Source organism: Podarcis tiliguerta, assembly GCF_965153285.1.
Source record: "Podarcis tiliguerta genome assembly, chromosome: 8".
Lineage (NCBI taxonomy): Eukaryota > Metazoa > Chordata > Lepidosauria > Squamata > Lacertidae > Podarcis > Podarcis tiliguerta.
In genome coordinates, this window is record NC_139541.1 from 43,173,029 (window position 1) to 43,193,230 (window position 20,202).

Here is a 20,202-nt window from a genome sequence, read left to right on the forward strand (position 1 = left end):
GTTATCCAAGTTTCTCTGTATGGGGTCAAGGGGAGGGAGATCCTTTGTATCACCCCCATATTGATTCATTAAGAATTTTTTTTAAAAAAGCTACAGTTGCTGTGTGTTTTTTTAAAAAGAGTATCGGCTGAAGTGGTGATTTGGCTTTCCGTTCAGCCATAAAAGGGGAAATCTGTCAGGATAGTTTGGATGTAAAATATCTGTTTTCTGTGTTCATGAGACAGATGGGAAATGTGATCCCCAGCACTAACCTTGCAGGTGGTACTAAGTAGCCAGCTGCCACCTCCTCTGCCTCTGCTCTTTTGGCTTGGACATTATTTTCTCAGTTCAAGGAAGGACAAACTTGGCTTGTGATTACTAAAGCGACCATAGGCCAATTGTATTTTACAAGGCCCAGTCTAGACAAATAGTTCATCATGTTGGTAAAATGTTTCTGGAAAATATCAGTTTGGAATGAAAGCAGGAAATCATGATCAGACGTTCTCTCTTTCTCTCTTTGTAAAACCCCACGGATGGAAAACCAAAAAGGTCTAGGTTACTTTTACCTTCTAGTACCTTCTAGGTTCTAATATTTAGGAATATTCAAACATGCAATCTCCTCTGCAGTCTGAAGCAACACAAGGTTAACAACAGAGGTGGATGGCCACACAGACTCGGCCCAGGACACACTGACCAGATACTTGGAAGCTGTGGCTGGATGGTTTCATGGGAGCTGATTGAAACTAAATCCTTCAAAGGATTTAGTCCTCTGGCTGGGTTGGGATGGTATGGGGATGAGGGACCAACTCCCTTCTCTTGCGGGGGCCCAATTAGTGCCATTGCCTTCCGTTAAGAGTTCGGGTGTAATCCTTGACACCTCCCTTTCCATGGAGGCGCAGGTTACTGCAACAGCCAAGGCGACATTTTTCCACCTTCACCGCAGCAAGCAGTCGGTCCCTTACCTTTCCTGCCCTGATCTGGCCACAGTAATCCATGCGACGGTCACCTCCAGGCTTGACTACTGTAATTCGCTCTACACGGAGCTGCCCTTGAAGCTGTCCCAGAAACTCCAGAGGGTGCAGAATGCTGCAGCGAGGCTCCTCACGGGGTCTCTGCCATGGGAGCATATTTACCCAGTGCTTTTCCAGCTGCACTTGCTCCTGGTGGAGTACAGGGTCAGATTTAAGGTGCTGGTTTTGACCTTTAAAGTCCTTCACAGCCTAGGACCCTCGTACCTGCGGGACCGCCTCTCCCGGTATGCCCCACAGAGGACCTTAAGGTCCATAAATAGCAACACCCTAGAGGTTCCGTAGAAGTGCAGCTGGAAGGGCAACATTATGCAGACCCCATATACTATATGCACTTGATCTGAGCATATGTCCCATATGTACTGAATGGAACTTTCTTCTATGCACAGGATTGTTTTGTAAGATCAGTTTCAAAAATGCACTCCGTCATGCTTAATTCACTGAGTGGATTTTTTAATTTATGGCATTGATATCACACCCTTCTCCTCTCCCCAGAAAAGGGTAAAGGTGGCATATATGGCTCTCCCACTCTCCCTATTATCCTCAGAACAACCCTGTGAGGTCGGATAGGTTGAGAGTTAATAATTGGTCCAAGAGTGGTCAGTGAACTTCATGACTAAATAGGGATTTGAACCTTGGTTTCACAGGCCTTAGTCTGGCACACTAACCACTTTGCAACACTGGCATGATAAGCCTCACATCCCAATCTTCTCTTTTCAGATACATGTGTAACAGGTAGAATATACTATTTCAGAACATGGTGAGCTTTTGGGTGATGTGTTACTTTTCAGAGTATGGTGGGAGCACCATAATGCACACAAAAGGATAGACTTTCACATGGTAAATGAGCATCCAATGCAGTCATGGATATGTGTTCCTGTCCTTTAAGTAAAATCAATGCTGTAAAATGCTACTTCTACCTAGCATTTGTGTGTTTCCTTTAGATAGTGCTGTGAAGTCTATTGACCACATCTGAGCAGAAATATGTGTTTTCCTCATAATTCTCTGTTCTGTAACCATTGATCCAAAATGCATGCCATAATAATGGGTTTTTAGAATCTGTTTCCATGGAAATCTTTGTAATGCTAGCAACACTGGTAAATGAGCTCACTGTGGTAACTAGATTCTGCACAGTGTACAATGGGGGTGGGGGACCTGTGGCCCTCCATAAACTGCTGGACCCCAGGACCCAGCAGCCCCAGCCACTTTACCCTGTGGCCAGAGGTTATGAGAGTTATAGTCCCACAACATCTGGAAAGCCACAGGCTCCCTATTACTGATGCATAAAGACAGGAAAATTATTGTTGAATGTTTTGCATGTGGAAGCAGCTTCATGGGAGAATTCAAATAAATTGAGGAGGAGAAAGAAATACAATTAGCAGCATTGGCAGGGTATTTTTGTTTCAGAAAATGTATTAAAATGTACAAATATGCACCTTTTTAATGCAATTGTTTCCTCAGCTAATGTCTCTTCCTCAGCTAATGTCAAGAATTACCTGCTTAAAGTAAAAAGCAACATTTCCAGTTGCGTGTCGAGGTCCCCAAGCCACCCCTCAACTAACTCACAACACACACATAATTTGTGTTTAAGGTTTTTGGCATAATTTTGGCCACAACTTTATTGAAATACATAAATGTGAGTGGTTGCTTAGGCATTGGTTAAGACTATCTGTCCCCCCGCCTGGGGACAGAACTGACTTCCAGGCACCACTGAAAGCCAGTAAGGGAAAACAATATTGGGGAGAAATGGAGCTGAGGCACAGACCCTCACCTCTCCCCGCATGCTCCCCAGGGCTTGCCTGCCCTAGCCCCATTCCAGGGATTCGGACGAAAAGATGGAATTTCCCTTTCCGCAGCAACCATGGAGGGGCAGGCCCAGCCAATCCTAACCTCTCCTCCAACCAATTGATAACCAATGCCTAACTGCAACCTTACAAGTTGTGACGATTTGCTACACAGTAGGCAAAAACCAAATGGCGTAGCCAATCAGCCAGATGGACAAAATTCCTACCAGGCCCCTGCCCCAATGGCAGACAACCCCATGACAGGCATAGCAAGATCAATGCAAGCCCATAAAATTAGGGCAGGTTGGCGGGTGTTCCGTAGCTCGCAGCGAAAGAGAATGTTCAGGCTGCGAGCACAGGATTTAAAACATCCGATCCCGCCTACCAAATTGCAACATAGAATTTACCCCAGCAACCCAGCCATCCAATCATAGCCACAGGCTTCCATAGGAATCCTGCCTGGCAACAGAGGGGTGGCCTGGTAAACCCCACCACAACACATGCTCTCCATGAAGGAGAACACCTTTATGCCCACACCACTGCCACCCCAATGGAGAGAGCTGGAAATGTTGGTTGCGTGTATGTCTGTGTTTGCTGTATGTTCATGAGATAGAGAGATTGTGTAACTGCATATAAATCGGCCCCTGCTGGCATATGACCCTTGGAAGGGTGGTTGACCATCAGTGCAGACCTTGGGCTGGAAAGAGTATATAATTTCTATATGTGACAGTGCAATACTGGAAGTAATTATCTACAAACATACACACCTCAGCACAACCACTGTTACTTATGCACTCTGCATCCATCTGCAATTAATAGTGCTTTTTTTTTTTAAATAAAAAAAACTTCCTCAGTAAACAACTGGAATGAGCCTTAAAGTACCCAATCTACTCTGCACTGCAATGTAGCTCTTCATCACACTCCCATTATTTTCCTCCTACTTGTGCTTTACTGCTCTCTTACCACCTCCGTTTTATAACCCCACTTTAATGAGTCATTATTAAACTTTTCCCAGCCTAAACCCAACTTTAAAAAAACGACTCCTTGCAGGCAGACAGTCTATAGCATCCCCTGGTGAGTGACTTGCAGGCTCTGGAGTTCATAATTATGGGAATGACAAAGAAAACATATAAACACTTTTTATAGGAATCCTCTAGTGGCTGTGGCCTGGCATGTAAAACGTCAGCAGACTTTATACCTTTAGGGATTATTTGCAGGGGTGGGAAGTTGTTGTTCCTCTAACTTTTTATTCTGCTTAAAAATGAAAAACAAAAACAAAACCTCACTGTGTTAAGCTTGAAAATGTGGATCATATTGATGTGGGGGACTTTTGCAAATTGTATGTGACTTCCCCCCACCTCATCTGCTCCTGAAGATTCCAGCCAGGAGAAAGGACATTAAAACATGAATGTGTGCATAAAATATCCACTCAAATCAAAGCAGCATAACAAGTATTCATCACCACATTTTGCTGATGCACAAGTTAGTGTTATCTGTAGTCTTACAAAGCAGTGAATTCTTTGCTAAAGAATCTTATACGAACTTGGACGTGCTGGATAAGCGATTCAAGAGCTGAACTGTGATCTAAAACAAAGCTCTTTGCAAGGGTTTTTTTTTTTTTTTGCAGGTTAATTAAGATAAGCATGATAAGATTTGCAGCCTAGAAGTGTATTAATTGAGAGCTTAAAATTTTGTGTGTGTATGAGAGAGAGAGAGACGGGGGGTGGAGGGAGGGAGAGAGAGAGAAGGGGAAAAGAAACACCCTATCCAAGTTTTTGGGATTTGCTTTTAGCATAGGTGATGGGATGGTATATGGTAGGAAGAAGTAATTTTAAGGAACATTTATTTGCTTTTTCAAATTTATAACTCACCTCCCCCCTCCCAAGTCGCTCATGGGAATAAAATTGCATTTTAAAAAGTGCAAAAGAACTTTGTCTCCAGATTAGTATACATATTACTTTGCTTTTTAAAAAAATAAAAAATAAAATCGTGCAACATAGGGACACAGGAAGCTGCCTTATTGTGAGTCAGATCATTGGTTCATCTAGCTCAGTATTGTCTGACTGGCAGTGGCTATCCAGCAATTGAGCCAGCATTCTCTCCAAGCCCTACCTGGAGATGCCATGGATTGAATCTTGGGGTTTCTGCATGCAAAGTAGATCCAGCTATCAGTGGCTCTCTAATGTCATGTCCCTTGCACCCAAGTCCCAGCATTGTTTCAAATAGGATTCAAATCTGGAAGAATAACAGGTCCCCCTCTCTGGAAGGAACCCTCACCATCCCCTTTTACACCATCCTAGTCTGAGGATGTAGCTGTCCCATGGCCCTCAGATTCTGGGGGAGAACTTACCTGTAGCTTCTTCAGCCATGCAGGAGCATATGACTGCAGGATCAGCCACAGGCCCTTTAAAGATGGTAGTGAGTCCTGGGGAGGTGGAGTAACTGGAAGGTCAAGCTCTACCTGAGGCACCAAACATTTCTTTTTTGTTTGTTTTTAAATAGAATTTTTAAAATTGATTTTCAATATATTATAAACATATATTTCTACAGCTCAGCTAACAGGATGCTTTGGAGCTGTCTATGGTCCTGATTGCTGCTCATCAGAATCTGCTGTGACTGAGCCAGTAGGGAACCCATTTGTCTTGGCCAGAACTTAACATGACATACATGGACTAACCTGACTGGACCTGAGTTTTCCCTACTCAATTGACCTCTTCCGTTGCATAACCCAAGCCCCAATAAAACAAGAAATGGTCTAAGTCAGAAGTCTGTCACATCACTTGCTACTGAGAAGTTTTGAACACAGAACTTTCTTTATGCTATACCATAAAGACACTCCCAGAGAATAATGAGTAGTTTGACCATTAGTGGGAGAGCGAGTGTGAGAGAGATGGCACTACCAACATTACAAAATACAGTTTCCGTAAAGAATAGATTTGGCATGCCCAACTTGGCATGGCCAGTTTCCCAAGAGACATTAAAAAAAAGAACATCATTTGATTTAAGAATGTGTGCATCTATTTAGAACCTAAGCTAACATGACATAACCTTTTAATCCCCCCCCAGCCAGTTTAGTCCATCCTACATTCCCAAAGAAGAATTTTAAGCAAGAAGAGGCAATTTGAAAGAGTAACTTAAATCAAATGGTTTTCTTCTACTACAACAGTGATTGTGTTGTTACTGCAATGCTTTTCTGAAATGAGAGAAAATGGGACTATTTGAGCCCCCTTCAAAATGAGAGGTTTACAAAGAGTGAGACACCTAATTAATGCTCCACTTTGTAAAAGTTTGCATTGTTCACTGTCAGCTCTCAATAATTTATTTAAAGTAAAAGGCTAATCTAATTGGCAGTAATGAGCCAGTAAAACTTATATTGGATTACTGGCAACAGAAGCCCACAAGAGCTCCCTGGGCAGTTTAAATCAGTAATATTCTAGTCACAAAACTTCATTGTTTCAGCTCAGATCACTGGCACTGCCTCTGAGCTTGCCTAGGGTAGTAAGCCTGATTGATTCCATTGCCTTCATGTCACTTCTGATGGCTATTTGCCTCTGCAGCACTTTTAACTAGCAAGACACCGGTGCTGAAATATTTACCAATTGCTTCTTCGACTGGAACATCCACCACTAGCCCTCTCTGCAGAAATAGTTTTAGGAACTGCATTAAAAACAATGGAAAAGAACGAATTGCATAAATTCCAGTACACCAGACAACACATGAACCACTATACATACTTATTATTTACTAATTCGCATAGCGCTTCCTACCCAAATAGGCCTCTAAACGGTTTGCAAGTATAAAGTCACAGCAGCAGCGAAATATGAACTTCTATAGTTAAAATACACAATTGTATAAGAAAATATTTATGTATGAATATCCATAGGCAAAATGTGCAATGAAACAATAGAGTTATTAAAACAGGAGACTCGGGTGGAGAGATAAAGATCTCCCACAAGTGCTTGATGCACCTTCTGGTTTTGCAGTCCCAGCAACAGACATAGCAAAACAGAAATCTGGTGAGCTGTGTGTCCTCCCCCTTCATTCAGCTGTACCAAATGTTTTAAATGAGCTCATATTAAGGGCATTCATGTTAGCGCTGGACTGGAGATTTTTTCCCCGCGCTTGTAGATGAGATGATGAAAATTCTCCCCCAATATCGTCTTTTCGGGAGGGGTGGATTTGAAAAGATGGCAAAGGATTGTTTTGACTTCTTAAAAAGAAAGGAGGAGGCTGCAATCCTGACCCCACTAAACTGGAGGTAAGCAGTGGCAGAGCTTCATGCTCTGGCACCTGGGGCGGAGAGCAGGCAGGGGCAGGGCTGGCGCATGGCCCAAGGGTGGGGTGCACCACCCAAAGAGGCGTGGTGCATGTCCTGGGGGTGGGGGCAGCTGCAATGGAACCCCACCGGGATCATGCTGCTGGGGGTGGTGTGCTCCCCCCGCCCCCTCTTCCTCTGCCAGGGGGGGTAAGCCCCATAGAATTAAGATCTATTTATCCACAGACATGGCTAGGATTAGAGCCTAAGCTGTGGCTCCAAAGTCGTCCTGTGATTTCACTACTAGTTGAAGGTTGTGGAGTAGCATATATGAGTGGGCTGCTGCTGCTGTGATATACCTATAACACTAATATAACATGAAACACAAGCCAACAACTACTCCTACTTTCATTTCAAAAGGGTTTGCATAAATCCCAGGAACTCGCCTTACTGAACCATATAGATGTGGCATTATCGCCGGATGGCATCCATGGTTTCTAAGGCTCCATTGCTGCAGTAGTTTGCATTAGCCAACCCTCACAGTTATTTGTTAGCACAGGGGCTATAGGAAAGGGGTGGTGCAAGCCGTGCCTTTTCTTGTCTTTGCACAGTAAGGACAAAGCAAAACTGGCAAGAGTGCTTAAATGTATTTGCATTCTATATATAGCCTACAATCTATATCTCCTGGTGCTCTCATCACATTGGGGTGTCATTGTTGCTTATGAGGTTGTGCTCATGGATGGTGTATACAAAGTCAATCTTCGTGTCCAGATAAATAATGTGATAGAGTGTTCATAAGGCTCTATAGTTTCAAACTGAAGATGGGGCACTGAATTTTGAACCAAATTGGGGGGGGGGGCGTTTCTGAATGTAGAAACTACAGCAGGTCATGGAGGAAAAGGAGCAAACAGCCTTCTTCCAATCAGGCTAGCTCTGTGTGCTCTGTGTCGTTTTCACGTGGAAGAACATTTAATTATGCAGTCCCACAACCTGGAATGGTATAGTCCCAAGGATATTTGTATTATGCAACTGAGCATAATATAGATTGGCTGTTAATGACACAAAAACCAGAAGTACTAAGTCATATAAACCATAAATCCAGTACTTTAAATTTTATCTTTAAAATTACATTGCATCCTAAACTCCTAATGTTAGTATATTAGCAGAGAGATTTCCATTATACCTTTTTTTGTACTATTTTAACTGCTGTAGAGTTCTACAGCAGCTGTACACAAAGAATCGTCTCCTATGAGCTGAAATGTGCCTTGGGTTCATTTCTCTTACCTCTGACAAGAACTTGCTAAGTTGCCTTTGGCAAGGCACTATTTCTCAGCTTCTGACTTCCACCTGTAGTATAGGATAGTAATAATGACCTACATCATTATTGATGTTTCCTGCTTGGCAGGGGGTTGGACTCGATGGCCCTTGTGGTCTCTTCCAACTCTATGATTCTATGATTCTATGATCATAGAGTTGCTGAAAGGCAGTCCTGCCCACCATCAGCCAGGCAAGATGGCTCATCAAGGACTCTGTAAACTTTGTATGTCTGCGTGCACATTTGCACTGTTCCTGTGTAAAACTCATATGCTAATAGCAGACACGTTAATGAAACGTGGATAGTTATGTTGCCAAAATGATATCATCTACACACAAATGAAAGATAATCACAAACTTGGGGGATTTGACAAAGTACAAACATTCTTTGCTGGTGGGGAAGGGGTGGACCAAAACTGAGCCCAGTGAGAACTGAACATGCACATTTGGCAAAGAACGGTTTTGGAGTGGTGGTGGTAAACTAGGGAGGAATGGAATGGAGTATCCTGAAATAATGGCTGGCTGGCTGGCTGGTTGGCTGGCTGGCAGACACATGGAAACAAAGCACTCTGTACTGCAGCATCTTTTCCTCAGTGCCACCTATATCCCTTAAGTTGCAAGTATTTTTTAATCAGCAGTTCAACTTGTCATATGAATAACACTCCTGTGAGTCTCCCTAAGTGTAGAAAGCCAGTGTAGCAAGTGGTTAGTGTGTCGAACTAGGACTTGGGAGACCTGAGTTCAAATGAAGCTCATTGAATTACCTGGGGCCAGTTAGTGACTCAACCAACCCTACCTCAAAGCATTGTTGTGGGGTCAAACGATGAGGGGTAGACACATGTAAGCCACCTTGAACTCCTTAGAGAAATGCAACAAATAGATTCATAATGAATAAATAGGTTGTATTGACTTTGGCCTTGACTTCTGTCAGTAGAACTTGAAAAAAACTAGTAGATATTTTTTGCACAGAATAGTGTCTAAAAGACTACATGGCTCAGATTTAAAGGGGGAAGAAATAAAAGCTTTTAAGGCTTTTAAAATTGTGTGTGTGTGTGTGTGTGTGTGAAAGGATTGCAATAGACAGTAAAATAATGCAGCAAATAGAGATTTTTGACCCCATAGGAGTTTTGAAATAGGCTTGTTTGAGGAACATTTTAATCTGAGTAATTTTGAGCTTTGGTTCAAGACTTGTACTTTCTTGTAATCAGAGTTTTCTTTTTCAGTCGGAAGTGGTTCTATGCTATGAAAAGTATCAACCTAAAAAGATGTATGAATAAAAAAAATCATTGTCACAATAATGAGACTTATTATGAATTCTAATTTTTCATTTGTTCTATTTTCAGCATAGCTCTTCCCTCTGTCTCTGGATAGCTAACCTTGTTCCTAGCAGTAACCTTTATCTGATAAGCTAAGAATGACACATGTACTCTGTAAACACAGCAGACAAAATACCAAACCCACCATTATTCTGATAGATCTGTGTTTATCCTGGGGAGAATAGAAGCTTGACGTGATTGACACTTTTTAAAAATTACAGTGGCAACTTTCTCTTCCAGGCATTCTCATTGATAAGTACCACCTCCTCTTTGCTGGAAACTTATTGGGGGGAAATGAAAGGGAATTGGGGGAAGGGTTGGCCTGGTCCAACAAGCTGCTAAGGAAAAACAGCAGTTCAATTGGTTCCCCTGTGTATCTCCTCAAGCTTGATCGCAGTCCCAGAGCTCATGAATCAGCAACAGTAGCCCTTGGCATTGCAGCTTGAGTACTCCTCTATTCCACAACAACTCTGCTGTGTTTAAGTTAACTAAGGTGAGAATTTTTTAAAAAAGATATCAGTCAGGAAGACCAAGAATCACAGAAGTGTAGAGTTGCAAGGGACCCCAAGGGTCATCAGATTTTCTAAAGCAGTTAGAGCTGCTGCAGATGATGTGGACTACAACTCCCATCAGCTCTGATGATTGACCATGCTGTCTGGGCTTAGGAATGTGGGTGGTGGATTCAATTTACTTCACTTGTAAAGGTTAACATATCTAATTTTCACTTCCTGAAACAATGCACAGACATCCTTCAAAATTTGCACTTTGCCAAATTTTGCAATTCAGTTGGCCAGCCAAGCAGTGCTTAAAAAGAAAAAAAGTATATACTAGGGTATAAAATGCACATATTAGTGAAAATAACATAATAAAATGCATTATATTGTAGGAAAGTGCTTTGCAAAAATGTGTATGTTACTGGGAATTGCATATAAAAATGTTGACAGAAGAAATTCACATAAAATGCTGCTAAATTGTCAAGAGGACTGGTTTGTTTGTTTGTTTGTTTGTTTGTTAAAGCTAACTGGTGTGAAAAGATAGGTAACTGAATATTGGAAAAATGTGGAACTCAGACGAACTGAAATTGAGAAATTCACCCAACCCTGGTTGGACTTTATGGGAGTTCAGCAACATGTGGAGGGTACTTCATTAACTTCCATATTCTAAAGGATGATTGAAACATGCAAAAATAGCATTTCCCTCAGACTTTCCCCAGACTCTACCTAGGCAGGGGGGTGGGCTGGGGAATAACATATCTGAGGCCAAACCCATGATTGAGGACAAATGAAGGTTTCTCTCCTTACCCATAGCGTGAGTCAGTTTGATTTAAAGAGTTGTGAGGAGTAAAAGAGCTTGTTTTACATACTCTTCTAAACTTTAATTGCAAATGCGTTTATTTCTGCAATTGATTTTGCAGTCTTCTGTACAACTGTTTATGGGAGTGCGACTAACCTTACAATAATATATTAAATTATTTCTAGTTTCTCACTTGATTGCCTATAAAAAAAAAAGAAAAGAAAAATGAATTAGCCAATAATGTTTTGCAAGCACATTTCTTAATAGATTATAATTACCCTATTTGTTCACTTGGATGTATTGAAACAAACTTGTGGAAATGGAAATTTAAGGCTAGCTAAAGTGGATGGATGTACTCCTGGTCCATTTCTTCAGCATTTTCCTGGGTTGGTAAGAGGGGAGATGTCAGGGCTGTGAGGAAGGCACAGGTTAGAGGGAAGATTGAGACTCAAAGTACAACCAACTTTTTCATTTAAAAAAGTCAGAACACAACAGAGTTAAAATAGACTAAACCTCACAGGCAGGTGTAAGCTACAGTGAGAAGGAGGGACCCCCCTCTGGGCCTGTCTGGTCCATTGCTCAGCAATGTGCAATGCTCTTTGTGTTCTCAGTGTGAGGGGAGGAGAGCTCGCTCTAGAGCAGCCTTTCTCAACCTGTGGGTCCCCAGATGTTGTTGGACTACAACTCCCATCACCCCTAGCTAGCAAGGCCAGAGCTCAGGGATGAAGGGAGTTGTAGTCCAACAACATCTGGGGACCCACAGGTTGAGAACTGCTGCTCTAGAGTGACCAGCCCATTCCTGTGAAACTGAATCAGTCCCTGGCTCCTCTCTGTCCTCTCTTTCAGAGTCTGTGCTCACAATGAGACCCTCAGCAACCCCACTGTCCTTGAATGGCTTTCTTCTGACCCATGCTCACTCATGCTTCCTGCTTCTACCACCTCCCAGCTTGTTCCCTCCTCCTACTGGTCTCCAGCATCCTACTATCACTCTGCTGGGTCTGTCTTCTTCCTCTGAGTCATGCCTGGAGGGTGCTTGGGCAGGCAGCACACACTACTCTTCCTCACCCAGCCAGTCCCTGAAAGGAGAAGGTTGGAATGGATCACTATAGGCCAAACTTTCCTAACCTGGTGTTTTGGATTATAACCCCCATCATACCTGATCATTGGCCACGCTGGCTGGTGGCGATGGGTCCAAAAATCTGAAAGTTTGTTCTTAGTTTACAGCATATGGTTTGTCTGGAGGAGATGATGGGTTGAGCCAAACCATGACATAACCCTGGTTGGTGCAGCAGCTGAAGGACTGTGGGAGGAACTCAGCATCCTCTCTGGGAACTCACATAGTCATGCTAAACCACAGTTTGGGCAAACTGAGTCTCACCGTCTCTGACTGTATAGCCCATGAAGGGTTGGCTCTGCAATCCTACTCCTAATCCAGAACACATTTGTCATCTAAGGTACTGTCTCCTGTTATCATGTCATGACTGTTGCCATGGGGCCCGTGACAGGTTTTCCCTTAATGTGGCCTTCAACAGATTAAAGGTTGCTCACCCTTGGTTTATGAGAAAGAGTCACACTCATTCAGATTAAAGAACTAAGTAGAAGTATACAGAGCTATGCAAAATAATAAAAATAAAAATAAAATAAACAAACTCTTGAATGGAATAATTAAATGTTCTCTGGGAAGGTCTAACTGATATTCTAAGAGCAACTCATCACTTCTCACTTTAATGGACTAAACTGCAGGTATAATTTATAAAAAATTTAATGGATCTAATGGAAGCTATTTCATTATTTCAACGAGCTCCTAAAATATTGTTGATGAGTAGATGTCATGTTGCTACATAAAGCTGGCGTTCAAAAAGCAACATACTGCTTTGCAGGAAAGGATAGATTTATTTCACATTGTTTTATGTGTTTTATAGCAGTTTCCAGGAGAAAATAAACTTGGTATCAATTTGGGCTTTTTTTTTTTTAACAGAATGACCCCAGTCATTTTTACAGTGCACCAATAAAGTGAGGCTGCATTAGGCAGAGAGCCACTGACCCACACATGTTTCAGTTCCTGGCTAAAGTATCGCCTCGGCGGTCTTCCAAAGCATAAATGTAGGTGCCAGTTGCAGCAGTGAGGTGCCAAATCAACCAACCAACTCATGCCCTAAATTGCATGAGAATCTGAGTACCTTAAAGGGAGAGCAGGGCCCCTTTGTCATACAAGGTGGCCATTTACACATTGTCAAGAGAGAGGGCAATAATTTGCCTAAAATTTGCATATTCTCATATACAGATGTAAGCTTAGAAATTGCGGCTACAATTTTGTTAGAAATATAAAACATCTTGTCATACTGGAGAAGACTGTGGCCCCCTGACCTTTGTGCCTGCTAAGTTTGCTGTCCAGTTGCTAGCTGTTGGTGGGAAAATTCAAAGCAACTGCTCTCCTTTCTGAGAGTTGCTTATCTTTAAATTGGACTTGGAGCAGACAATACTTCAAATAGAGGGCTCTGTCAAATAGATCTTTGTCCTCTGAGACCCCATCAAATAAAACACTGTTCTTTGTAACATGGGAGTCACAGCCACCCAATTTCTGCATGTTCGATCTTATGTATTCCGGTCAATAGCCAGTGTGTGTAGTGGTTAGAGAAGATGTAGGGAACCTTTGACCCTACAGGTGTTCCTGAGCTACAACTCCCAACACCCCATGCCCATTGGCCAATGGCCATGCATGCTGGGGCTGATGGGAGACATAGTTCAACAACGTATGGTGGGCCAACAGTTCCTAACTCCTAGGTGTGAGGGTCAGACTAGGATCTGGGACACCAGGGTTCAAATCCCCCCTCAGCCATGAAGCTAACTGGGTGACTTTGGGCTACTCTGTCTCTCAGTCTAACCTGCCTCACAGAGTTGTTGCGAGAATTTTAGAAGAACAAGCGAGGTCCCTGCAGTCTGGAGGTGGGCAAATGTTGTGCCCATTTTCAAAAAGGTGGTGGTGGGGACAGAAGACCCAGGTAACAACTGACCAGTCAGCTTGACGTCAATGCCAGGAAATGTCCCAGAACAGATAATTAAATGGTTGATCTGTGAGCAGTTAGAAAGACATGCTTTGCCTAGATGACCTTCAGGATTCCATCCAACTCTACATTTCTATGAGTCTGTTGTTGTATATACAGCTATTATACTCCACCCCCTTGCTAATGAATCACTGACAGATGGCAATCCAACCTCCATTTAAAAGCCACCAGTGAAGAAGTCTCTACTACCTTCCGAGACAGCTTATTCCACCATAGAGCAGATCTTACCATCTAAAAGTTCTTCCTAATGTTTAGTCAGAATCTCCTTTCTTGTCATTTGAATTCATTGGTTCAGGTCCTACACTCTTGTAGCAGGAAAAAAACAAGCTTGATCCATCTTCCATATGATAGCCCTTCAGATCTTTGAAGGGGGCTAGCATATAACCTCTCAGTCTTCTCTACTCCAGGCTAAACATATCCAACTCCCTCGACTGTTGCTCATAAGGCATGGTTTCCAAAACCTTGATCATCTTGGTTTGCCCTCCTCTGCACATGTTCCAGTGTGTCAATATCCTTCTTAAACTGTAATGCTCAGAACTGGACACATTGTTCCAAGTGTGGTCTGACCAAGGCATTCTAGAGTGGTGGTATTACTTCCCCTGACCTGTACACTATACTTCTGTTGATACAACCAAGAATAGCATTACCGTTTTCTTCCTGCTGCATTATGCTGTTGACTCATGTTAAGTTTGTGGTCTACTAAGACTCCTAGATCCTTTTCACATGTACTACTGTCAAGCCAGGTGCTTCTTTCACATATCATTTTAACCCTGACAGAACATCACCAGAGTCCTATTGTTTCAGTATTTTATTGCTGATGCAGTCTTCAAATCTCCAGCTTTTTTTTCTTTGTCTCTGTCCCCAACCACTGCACTCAAATTCTAAGCACACTCCTGAATGTCATATATGCCTCTTTGATTAAGGTGTACAGCTGGCCAAGTCTATCAAATAGAGGATTATGGCGTATGTGAAGTCTCAATTGTAATAGAATCATAAACTACAGAGGAAACCCTTAACATAGCCTCATATACGGCTTATAAATTTTGCAGCACCCTATCAAAAGGAGAACAAGAAGGAAAAGCAGGCTAGGCACACACACACACACAGCTGGTGCTCTGCTTTCTATGCGTACTGGAAGCCCCAAACCTCTCTCCTGAAAAGTTATGAACAGAAGAGGGTATTTATTTCCATATGTGATTGACTTCCAATCTGGCAAATACATACCAGGTGTGCATGGAGGAATGCAATAAAAAAGGCAACTATATAAACTTAGGCACCATCTGCGCTATGCATTTAAAGCAGTATGATTGTACAGGCATGGCTTCCTCCCAAAGAAGCCTGGGAATTGTAGTTAAAGGTGCTGAAAGTTGTTGGGAGACCCCTATTGTCCTAACAAAGCTACAATTCCCACTCTGGGAATTGCAAATCGTGTAAAGCCAGGAATGAGGAACCTTTGCCCCCCTCAGAAGCAGCTAGACTCCAATTCCCATCAGTCCCAGCCAGCATGGCCAATGATCAGGAATGGTGGGAGTTGTAATTCAGCAACATCTGAAGACTCACAGGTTCCCATCCCTGTAAACTTTGATGTAAACCTTTCCAATTTGTAACATATTAATTGGTTGATTAAAACACACGGCAGCCATCTAGTGCATATTGGAGAAAGTAGAGCTGGTGCTGTACATGGTGCCACCTAAGTTGAGTAGACTATGCCACCTCCCCCTGCTCTCCACGACTGTCTCCTCCTCCCTGATACTTCTGCTTTCCCTCTTCATCCTCCTCTTCAACCACTGCTTCTTTTATTCCCTGCCCCTGTCACAGTTGTTTTTTTAAAAAAAGTAACTTGCTGCCACCACAGGGAAGTGAGGATGGCACTTGGGGTTCTCTTGGTGACCAAACCCATAATAGATCACACCCTTTCCTCATAGTGAAGGAGAAAAGAGGAGCAGCAAGAAGAAGAGTAGGGGGTGAGTGATAGAAGTAATGATAAGGTGGGTGGGTTGTCCAGCGGCTAGCTCTAGAGGCATGCAATCTTCTGCCCCCCCTGAGCCATTTGACTCAGTGTAACTCAAGAAAGGGCTGCTGGTTGTGTAAGGAGGGACCTTAGCTCAGTTGTTGACAATAAAACCTGAGTGTATTAGGTCCGAAAGGAACCTTGGGCACAGGGCAAGACTCCAGTTGCAAACCCTGGAGAGAGGCACTGTAGGCAACAGGGCGCGAGAATTACCAATGGTCTCACCCAGCACAAGGCAGCTTCCTTTATTAATTGATTTACAAAAGTAAGGGTGGAGAACCTCATGCCTGAGGGCCAAATGCAACCCCCAAGCTTCTCTTTCTGGACCTTGGGACTCTCCTTGCACACCCTCTCACCAGCCACACCCCGCATTGACCCTGATTCACACACTTCTTTGCTGCTTTTGTTTGGCTGGGATGTGTCATTGAACTATGATAATGCCTCTTGCTTGCCTAGACAGAGCACAGAGAGGGGTGTGTGAGTGTGTCTAGAGCCTACCCTACTGTGCAATGGCAAAACATACATTGGTTGCTCCAGCCACTGTTACCGCTGGGTGAACACACTGCTGGCATATGTAACCCTCAGGTGGTTGTACAGAAAGGAATGTGACCCTGGGACAACAGCACTATAAAGCAAACTGCAAATGATCGATTCTGGATTGTGTTTTCTGCACTAATCACAATGGCCAAGGGGCAGGGCAAGAGATGAGCAAGATTAAAATGCAATGTAGAGCACCTTGTTAACCATAACAGGAAGGGAAAGAAACCTTGAGTTTGCTCTGTGGCTTTAATGAATGCACTGATGCGTCATGTTCCATCGCATTAGTAGACTTTGACAAAAGACACAGATGCACACAAAAAGGAAGTTTGTAACCTTCAAGGTTGTGCCAAAGAATTAACAGAAAGAGAAGACAATGGAGGGAAAGTCAGTAAACGATTCACTACGGAGACCATTTAAAGCACAACACTTATGAATACATGGAAAGCTACCAAGGTGCAAGACCTTGAACATGATACCCCATAAAATTAATTAAAAATAAAATAGGTCCTCCTAACTTTCCCCTTTCGAAAGGAAAAAAAAAAAAAAAGAGAGAGAGTTGTGCCCGAGAAGTTTGCCATTAAATCAAATATCCTGAGGTAATCCTGAAAGCATAGCATTAAACTGAACTCAAGTTATTTGATATTGGAAACCTGGAGAGGAGCCAAAATGGAGGCTTAAACTCTATTTTCCTTGGCTTTAGAATACACACAGGCAGCACTGGAATTATTTCATAGGCATGAGCTGCTGTCTTCAAGAGAACGCTGAGCCCATGTGAATCATTTAGCCGTCTGCAATATTTATTGTTTGCACCGACACTTGGATGCTAGTAAAAAAATTTTTTTAGCACTGTTAAAAATAAAGAGGTAGTTTTAGTAACTTGATATGCATAGTTTTTGCACTTATGTTCTCAAATAGGCATAGTTTACTACAGAGAAAGGGTGTGGCTCAATGGTAAAGCATCTACTTTGCATACAGAAGGTCCCAGGTTCAGTTCCCAGTGACATCTCCTGGTAGGGCTGGGAACATCCCAGTCTGAAACCCTGGGGAGCTGCTGCTGGTCAATCTAGACAACACTGAGCTATAGGGACCAATTGGCTAACTTGGTATAAGACAGATTCCTATGTTCCACAGGTGGCTGGTGTCCACTGAGGCTGGTAAGACAGAAGATAATGAAGTCAACAGGAAGTGAATCCAGAGTGATTGATAGGCAGAACCAAACAATTCTGTTTCTTTCTCTCCATACACCTGCCTAATTACAACTTTGAGACTTAAGGAGGAGGGATCTGACAGCCGGTGTCACCACCTGGACTGGATGTAAGTAACAAGGCATGGGCTGGGGGTTGGCTGAGGGAAGACTGATGTTGGTGGGGAAGCAACCCACTTGCCCTAATGGATCAGCCATCACTGCTATCATAGCTGTCAACTTTTCCCTTTTCTTGCGAGGAATCCTATTCGGAATAAGGGAATTTCCCTTTAAAAATGGGAAACGTTGACAGCTATGACTGCTATGTTCCTACGTACTCTAGCTGTAATCTTGGCAGCTGTTGTTTTTCTCTTTTGTACTCTCTACCTTTCCTTCTGAAATGGTGGGTGCCTAACACATCCAATGTTAAAAATGGAATTAGCAAACACAATGTGAGTTTTGGTTGCTTATTTTTAGTGGGGTAGAATATTCCCTTTTTATTCTTGGTGGATAAATACCCTTATTATTGTGTTTTATTCTGTGTTGTGGATTTTCTATGTTAATGATCTAGAGGTTGCTTTGAGATTTTTGTAAAAAGCAATAGGCAAATATAACAAATAATATTAAAAATAATAATGGGTTTCAATATATTGTATGTGACCTTGAATGGACATTTGAACCTAGAGAGGCAAAAATAAAATTTGAATGTAAATAAGTTACAATGAGGAAACATCTAATTTTCTTGCAATATTGAACACATCATCCTGGGAATTATTTAAGTATTCCTTTTCATTTTCTTCCAGGCATTCTATGTGGAAGGGTGCAAAACATGTGGATGGATGTGCCTACAAGAGGGCTGGCATGAAAGATTATGTGTGGAAAATGTCTGTGGGCAAAAAGTGGGGGTTCGGAAAAGAAGCAGGACCTTGAGTATGTTACAATAATAAATAAATCCCCAAATGAGAGGTAGGAGTACATCTTATGCAACAGTGAAGCAAAATAAAAGGAAAGGTTTTCAAATCAAAGCCAGAAGATTGTTTGCACTGAAAGTTCACACGGCCCTAAAGATCATCATCAACTTGTAAAACAACATGCCCTGCTAAACTTTATTTTGCAGCTTATCTGAAAAACAGCATGATTCACACTGCGAAGTGCACCATGAACAAGTTTCTTTCCTTAGAGAGGCTCTGTGCATCATTCGTACCCCTGCAGTTTTTTCTATTCTCACCTCCAGATGACTTTTCTTTCCACTTTGCTTCCAATAGCATTTATCTCTTTCTCTCTCCCCTCTATTTTTTATTTTTATTTTACAAAATGTCATAAAGTACATGTGTCAAACCATCCAGCTTTAAGAAATCCTTCAATTAAAATGCACAGAAGCACAGCAATGAGAAGCTGGTCAAAATGGAATGGAGGGCTGAAGTGAGAAGCAGCGGTTGAGAAAAATGTATGGTTGGTGATACAGTGAATGGGCTTAATTGAAATGCTACATGTTGCTAATGAGACAAATCTAATCCTGAAAGTATTTTCTTCCATTAAACATCACTTGAAAATAATTAGGAAGCTCTAATCAATGAGATGGCCAAGCACAGTGTCTGGAAAGTAAATTGCTTTTATGCTGCTGGAGTTATATGCCAGTTAAAAGTGGGTAGGCAGCAGAGGAGGGGTCTAATTTGGTGCCAGATTCAGGTTTTAGGGAACACTTGGGCAAGATGATATCAGTGAGTGGGTCTTCCTTGTTGTCTGTTGACTTGCCTGCTTTCTCTCAGCACAGTCCACCTGGTCAACGAGAGAAGTAAAGGCAAACAAAGGCACAGCCAGTTGGAAGTGATTGCATTTTTAATGGTTTTGATTATTTCTCTTTTGTGAGTTTTCAAAAACTGCTTCTCCCATAACATGTCGAAGCGATAAACAACTACCTGACATTCAGAAGACATCTGAAGGCAGCCCTATTCAGGGAAGTTTTTAATATGTGACATTTTAGTGTATTTTTCATCTTTGTTGGAAGCCGCCCAGAGTGGCTGGGGAAACCCAGCCAGATGGACGGGGTACAAATAATAAATTATTATTATTATTATTATTATTATTATTATGCTTCTGTTTCTGATTGTAATGGCTTAAGTTGTGATCATGGGCCAGTTCAGTTCCCACCCTCATCAAGCCTTTCATTCCTCCTGGCTTGTATATCTCCCTCCCTTGCATGCATAAAGGATTGTCTTGTATCAGGGAAAATGCAGGAACTTGCCGTTTCAATTAAATATGGACACAAAAATGTGTTCATGTTAGGGGGGGAAGCATTGAAAAATGCACAAAAATGTGTACTTTAGAGGAAGAGTATGTCCCAAAAGTATTCAAAATGTATATACTACAAAAGAAGAAAGTAAACCTTGTTTTGATACTATCTATGCCTAGGAGGAAAATGCCCACAATCACA

At 42.3% G+C, this 20,202-nt stretch overlaps 1 long non-coding RNA gene across 1 annotated transcript in view; it reads left to right on the forward strand.

Moving 5' to 3' along the window:
* The window catches only part of LOC310683078, a 38,379-nt gene extending 18,783 nt beyond the window's left edge, over positions 1 to 19,596 (forward strand). The window contains exons 4-5 of the long non-coding RNA XR_014514272.1: positions 17,717 to 17,899; positions 18,572 to 19,596. This is a non-coding gene — a long non-coding RNA (uncharacterized lncRNA). The remainder of the gene's footprint in view (positions 1 to 17,716; positions 17,900 to 18,571) is intronic.
* Positions 19,597 to 20,202: the final 606 nt, after the last annotated feature.